General features: G+C 41.3%; 1 long non-coding RNA gene across 1 annotated transcript; it reads left to right on the top strand.

Annotated features, from left to right (window-relative positions):
• The first annotated feature begins 681 nt into the window (after positions 1-681).
• Positions 682-3,673, top strand: LOC129045944 (uncharacterized). Its single transcript, XR_008506449.2, has 3 exons — positions 682-1,678; positions 3,183-3,303; positions 3,559-3,673. It is a non-coding gene; the product is annotated as an uncharacterized LOC129045944 (long non-coding RNA).
• The last annotated feature ends 3,785 nt before the right edge of the window (positions 3,674-7,458 follow it).

Genomic DNA, 7,458 nt, shown 5'->3' with positions numbered 1-7,458 from the left:
AGATCAATGTTATGCTTGCTGAATAAAACAGAAAACATTCACGTTTGTACACTTAATAGGAGCTAAGCCTCCTAAAGAGCCCCACAGCAGAGCTTCTCAAATTGTGGTGCCAATTGGCAGGTGAGGGAGGGAGAGGTACAAGCAGACTCCAGGCTGAGTGCGGAGCCGGACACGGGGCTCAGTCCCACGACCCTGAGATCACAACCTGAGCTGAAACCAAGAGTTGGGTGCTCAACCGACTGAGCCACGCAGGAGTTCTATGCTCTATCCAGAATCTTAAGAAAATTCTTGTAGGTGCTCAATACATGTTTCTTGAATGAATGAATGAATGAATGAATGAATGAATGAATGAATGAAAAAGTACACCTAATAACTTCCTTTGGCTATTCTTATAGGCCCCACTCCAGACAGAAAGTGTGGCTTGCTACAGTCCCCTCACCTCCTACCCAGGTTTCACAGCCTGGAGGGGACTCCCAGACTGGATCAGAGTGACAGGTCTGAATGGTTATTTCCTGGAGACACCTGCCAGTTGACAAAATTAAAGTGATTACTGGTTAACACAGGGTCTTAAGAAATGACACTGTAGGGGCGCCTGGGTGGCTCAGTCGGTTAGGTGTCTGCCTTCGGCTCGGGTTGTGATCCTAAGGTCCTGGGATCGAGCCCCACATCGGGGAGCCTGCTTCTCCCTCTGCCTGCCACTCCCCATCCTTGTGCTCTCTCTCTCTCTGACAAATAAATAAATAAAATCTTAAAAAAAAAAAAAAGAAATGACACTATGACCCTATATAGATGGAGATGATTTTATCTCAATAATTCATTTTTTAATAAATAAATCATATTAATGGCCCTTGTTTTCTAGCATTTATTCTGTGTCAAGTACATAATGATAGCCAGTCTCTATGAACACTATGTGCCAGGCATTTTAAATGTATTACTTCGTTTAAGCCTGACCAAAACCCAAGATGGGTACTATCATTATCTTCACGTTACAGCTAAAACTGAGCATGGATAAGTTGAGTCTTTTGCCCAAGGTCGTACAAGTAGTAAGTTGTCAAGTGGGATCACCTCTTTCTGTCTGACCCTCAAACCCATGATCCATTCCCTTCTATCCACTCTTAAATCTGCTCTGAGGAGGAGGAAGGGGTATACTCAGCCCCGGGCGGAAATGATGAGCAGTGAAGGTGAGGGAGGGGCACGGTAAAGAAATAAATATAGGGGAGGTCCCACCTTGTGTCAGGCACGTGTGACCCTCATAGGCAGGAATTATAATCTCCCTTTTATAGGGGAAGGAGGAAAGCCTCGGACAGAGACTTACCCCAGTGCACCAGGGACCTAGGAGAAGTTCAGAGGAGCAGATCCAGGCCTTCCTGGGCTCTGCTTTCACATTTGGGTCTACCCAAACATGAAGCCCTCTGCCTTATTCAGGTCTCAGGCACTTAGGGACAATACCCTGCCTAAATCTTCTCATCCCTTGCATCCTTGTCTTGACAGGAGCACCCTGCAGCAGTGTCACTGGGTTATCAATTCCACTCAGCAGAGGGACGGAAAATATTACAATTCTGAATCTGTCTTTATTCTAGAGTAAATCCTTTATTGTCTCAAGGAAAGTTGCTGTTATCCAAACATGTTCCAGAATATACAGCTTCTGTGACGCTTTCATTCATCATAAACCACAAAGGTGAGACATCTGCTGTTAGTTCCAGGGGACAAATGATATTTGATTTCCTGCTGTATCTGAAGCATTAAAGTATGGACATTTTACATCATTTCTCCCTCCCTTCTTCCTTCCCTCCCTCCTTCCTTCCCCTTCCTCACTCCCATTCTTCTTCCCTTCCTTTTTTTTTTTTTTTTTTTAAAGATCACATTAAAAGTTAGGTGTAATTTGCAGAATATTTTAACTTGGAGCTGTCTTGACCTATTGAAAGTAGTCATTATGAAATTATTGATTCAACTTTTGCATTGATAGAACTTTTGACAAGAGCTTCTGTTGAACATAATTCTGGATGCATTGATTTATTACTAGGTGGTTTGGCCCAGTATCTTAGGTAGAGTTCTGGATGTGTCCCAGAGCTGTTCCAAAAAGTTCTGTCTCAGTCATTTGTGCAGCTCTAACAGAATACCACAGACTGAGTGGCCTATAAACAATAAACATTTATTTCTCACAGCTTTGGAGGCTGGAAATCCAAGCTCAAGGACCTGGCCAATTCAGTGTCTGGTGAGGGTTCATAGACAGCCGCCTTCTTGCTGACAGAAGAGGCCAGAGAGCTCTCTGGGGTCTCATTCATAAGGGCACTAATCCCATTCACAAGGGCCTAATTCCCTCCAAAAGGCCCCCAACTTCAAATACCATCATATGAAAGATTCAGTTTCAACATATGAATTTTGGAAGGGCACAACCTTTAGTCTATAGCAAGTTCCTTCTCAATAAGGAAACTTTTCAATGTTTCCTCAGAAAGTCCAATTTTCAGGTTGGGTATCTGATCCTCCTGCTCAAATATTTCTTTGGCTACTCAGAGTGTGCCAGAGAAACAGCAGGAAAAGCAGACCACCCAGCTATGCTGTCCCTGCGACCTCATCCCCAGCCCCAGCAACACCTAAAGGACACAGAATCCGTTGGTGAGTTTTCTGTCTTAGAGGCTTACGCTGGGAGCAAGGGACCACCTGACTTTCATTAGCAGCTAGGAAGGGAGATCAAAAAGGGAAATAAATATTAATAATGTCTATTTTACAAAACATTCACGCCCAGTTCACAGGAATACTCATCAAAGCATGCAAAAGATCATAGCACATCATGTCTGAGGAACATATGTGTTAGAATAGACCTGATTTCCATAATTCTAACATGCTTTAGGGACAATACCCTGCCTAAATCTTCTCATCCCTGCATGAATGCAGATGAAATGCAACTATGAAATTGAAAGCGCCACTTTACATGTGAAAGTTTTAATGCCTGAAGTTTTGAAAAGAGGGAAGAAATATGGTGGAAATAGGAAAATTCTCTTGAAATTTTTTAACAAGTTGGGAGATACAGTGAGACAAAAGCAGTCAAAACTCTGCATGATCGTTGAGAGAAAAAAGGTCTTTAAAGATGGTACCATATCCCCAGCCCCTAGAACAGTGCCTACCACATAGGAGGGCCTGAATACATGCTTGCTGGATAATTTGGGTTGTTTTTTTTTTAGCTCAAATTGGAGGCGAAGGCAGGAGCGAAAGGGCAGAGCAGTCTGAGGACCACATTTCATGAGAACCAAGAAGGAAGGTCACTCAGATTGCTGAAGAGGCTATGACGCTGGGACCTCAAAGGTAAGGTGGCTATAACAGTCTCCTGGTGCTGTCATTACAAAGTCCCACAGAGTGGGTGACTTAAAAAACCAGAAATATCTTACCTCATAGTTGCAGAGGTGAGAAGTCCAGAATCAAGGTGGCAGCAGGGCCTTGCTCCCTCTGAAACATATAGTGACATGCTTCCTTGCTTCTTTAGCTTCCAGTGGATTTGCTGGCAGTCCTTGGCATCCCTCGGTTTGCAGTAGGGTAACTCCAACCTCTGTTGTCACATAGGGCTCTCCCCGTGTGTCTCTGTGTCTTCACGTGGCTTTCTTATCCACAAGAGCCAAGGGGCAGAGCAACCCAAACATCCGTGTCCATCAATGGATGAACCTCAAAATAAAACGTGGTAAGTACATACAACATAATATTATCCAGGCTTAAAAGGGGAAGAACATTCTGAAACATGTTACCATACCGGTGAACCTTGAAGACATCTTGCTAAGGAAAATAAGTCATTCGCAAAAGCACAAAGGCTGCATGATGCACCTGCGTGAGGTCTCCATAGTAGTCAGACTCACAGAGACAGAAAGTAGAAGGGTGGTTGCCAGGGGTGGGGGGAGAAAGAATGGAGAGTCAGTGTTTAATATGTGCAGAGCTTCAGTTGGGGAAGACGAGAACGTTCTCAAGATGGCTGGTGGTGATGGGGGCGCCACAGTGTGAAATGTACTTACAGCACTAGACCCTACACTTAAAAATGGTAAGCTTTACGTTACATATTTTTCAGCCATAAAAAAGAATCGAAATGAGGATTCAGGAAAGGGATCGCCATGGGCAACGAATTGGGGATTAGAAGAGACCCATGAAAGTGCTTTTAAGAGGTAAGGAAAAGCACAGCCAAACGGGAGGGCTACACAGAGCACGTGATCTCAGTTGGGAGATGAAGCACTCTCAGAGGCCTTTCTCACATGCTGACTCTCTTGACTTGCTAAGTTGAGGTGTTTCCACAGCAGGTCATTATCGCCAGAAAAATAAATAGTCTTTGGAAAGTATGCATTTCACACTACATTATGCATTTATATAGGTCCTAAACTCTCTCATTGGAAGTTGAACCACATGAATTTTAAGGTCCCTCAGATTCCGAGAGATTCTATCAGTTTAGGTAACTGGGCAAAAACTGGGTCAGTTGTGAGTGGAAAGATCCCAGGACTTACATCGAAGTTCTGGTTTGGGTCTGGACAGAGGTTTCCTCTGCCTTTAATACCCTCAAGTTTCTCTTCTGTAAAAGTGGGTTAATAATTCTCAACTTCCTGGTGATTATAGGAATGCAATGAAATATATATATAAAAGCAACATTTAACAGTTCAAGATGCAATTTATTAGACTTTATTTCAGATTATTCATAATGCACCTTAAAGGGTCAGGATATCTAGTAATAATTAGTAAGGACACTAACTTTACAGAGTACTTGTAAGGGTAAAAAATATATATGAATAGGTGTATGTCTTTATACACATACATAAGGTATATGGGACTATAGGGAATGCTTAGCTCTCTACTCAGAACTCAAATCTCCCATTAGGATGTTTAGATATTCTCACAGTTTTCTGGCTTTATCCTTCTTGTATGCCATAGATCTACAATAGCTTTTTACACTCTATGGCCCAATAATATGTTCTTGTTTTGCAAGAATAGCACAAAGAATGTTTTTCCAGAACCATTTGAGAGTGGACTGCCAACATAATGTCCCATCACCTTTGACATTTTAATGTGATTTTTCCTCTGCAAAAGGATGTGCTCCTACATAATCACAAGACAACCATAAACATCAGAAAATTAACCTTGACATATCACTACCAGCTGATCTTCAGACCCACTCTGCTTTCACCAATTATATCCATAACGTCTTTTATAGCAGAAGGATCCAATCCATGATCACATGGTACATTGCATTGTCATGTCTCTGTAGTCATCTTCAATTTAAAACAAGTCCTTAGTCTTTCTTTCACTTTCATGACCTTAATACTTTTAAACAATGGCTCATGTGCCAACTCCTGGCTGGTCACTCATTTTTGGAAATAAAATTTTATCAGAACATTATCACATACATTCATTGTCTATGGCTGTTTTTTGTACTATAACAGCAGAGCTGAGTAGTTGTGACAGAAACCATCTGGCCTGCAAAATCTAAAATATTTATTACCAGGCTTATTATAAAATATCTTTGTCAAACCTGTGCTAAACTAGAAGGCAAGAAAAAGAAATGAAAGGAATACATATTGAAAAAGAAGAGACTGATTTTAATGTATTTTATTGCTTATATAGAAAGTCCTAAGGAATCTATAAAGTAACTACTAGAATCAATAAGCAAATTTAACAAAGTTGCGGGATATAAGGCCAGTATAATAAAATCAGTTTTGTTTCTATATATTAGCAACAGACAATAGGAAATGATACTTTAAAAATATCATTAAAGTAGTATTAGAAAACATAAAATACTGAGGGGCGCCTGAGTGACTCAGTCAGTTAGGTGTCTGACTTCAGCTCAGGTCGTGATCTCAGGGTCCTGGGATGGGGCCCCATGTTGGGCTCCACACTCAGCAGGGAGTCTGCTTCTGCCTCTCCCTTTGCCCCTCCCCCTGCTCATGCTCTCTCTCTCTTTCATATAAATAAGTAAAATCTTTTAAAAAAGAAAATATAAAACACTCAGAGGGCACCTGGGTGGTACTCAGTTGGTTAGATTTCGGCTCAGGTCATGATCTCAGGGTCATGAGATCAAGCCCTGTGTTGGGCTTCATGCTCATTGGGAGTCTGTTGGAGATTCTCTCTCTCTCCCCCTCCCTCTGCCCTTCCCTCCTCAAATAAATAAATAAATCTTTAAAAAAATATTGCTGAGAGAAATTAAAGAAGATAAAATAAATAGAAATTTCATGTTGATGTTCACATACTGGAAGACTCAAAATTGATAAAATGTTAACACTCTCCAAATTGATTTTACACTTCATGTCATCCTAGTGAATATTCTAGGAAGATACTTTTTAGAAATCAACAAGCTTATTTTAAAATTCATATGAAAATGCAAAGGGTCTAGAGTAGCTAAAACTATTCTTGAAAAAGAAAGCCCAAGTGAGATGACTTACACCACATGATTTCAAGATTGTAACTACCCTACAAGATGGCCCCGAATGATCCCCACTTCCTGATATTAGTTCCCTGTGTAGTCCCTTCCCTATCAGGGTTGGTCTATGTGGCCAAAAGAATATGGGAAAAGTGATGACATTTTGCTTCCTAGATTAAGTTATAAAAAAACATTGTAAAACCCCTCTCTATATATCTCTCTCATTCTCTCTCTTTGGTCACTTATTCTGAGGAAAATGAGTCACTCTGTCATGAACAATCCTATGGAGAGTCCTGTATAGTGAGGAACTGAAACCCATGGCCAACAGTCAGCAAGAAACGGAGGCCTCTCCTCAACGGTCAACAGCGGAGGCAAGCTGTCCAGCCCTAATCTGGCCTTCAGTTGACTTCAAGCCTGGCCAATAGCTTGACTGCAACCTTATGACAGGCCCTGAGGCAGAACTACCAGTTTAGCTGTTCTCAGATCCCCAATTCTCAGAAACCGTATGAAATAATGATTTGTTGTTTTATGCTGCCAAATTTTGGGATATTTTGTTATGCAGAAATAGCTAATGAATATGGGGTGCCTGGGTGGCTCAGTTGGTTAAGTGTCCAACTCTTGATCTCGGCTCAGGTCATGATCTCAAGGTCGTGAGATCAAGCCCTGTGTTGGGCTCCATGCTGGGCATGGAGCCCACTTAAGATTCTCTCTTTCCTTCTTCCTCTGCCCCTCCCCCTGTCCCCCCTTAAAAAACAGAAATAGTTAACGAATATAAAAACTTATATTTAGCTTATAGTACTCAAGACAGTGTGGTATTGAGGTAAAGATTAACAAATAGATTAATGGAACACAATCGAATCCAGAAATAGATTCATGTGTGTAGTCAACTGATATTTGATAAAGGCACCAATATAATTCAAAGAAGGTAGGCTTTCCAGAAAGTGATAGAAGACTGCTTGCCATACCAACCTCCAAAAGTAATTCAAGATAGAACAGAGATAACATCTTGGGGTAGGCAAAGATTTCTTAGGATGATGGTTGAATGGATAAAGAGTATGTGGTATATATATCACAAT

Source organism: Mirounga angustirostris, unplaced genomic scaffold (genome assembly GCF_029215605.1).
Source record: "Mirounga angustirostris isolate CCGP_5_RB_7025 unplaced genomic scaffold, mMirAng1.0.hap1 SCAF_2, whole genome shotgun sequence".
NCBI lineage: Eukaryota > Metazoa > Chordata > Mammalia > Carnivora > Phocidae > Mirounga > Mirounga angustirostris.
This window is presented reverse-complemented; position numbering and strand designations above follow the sequence as displayed.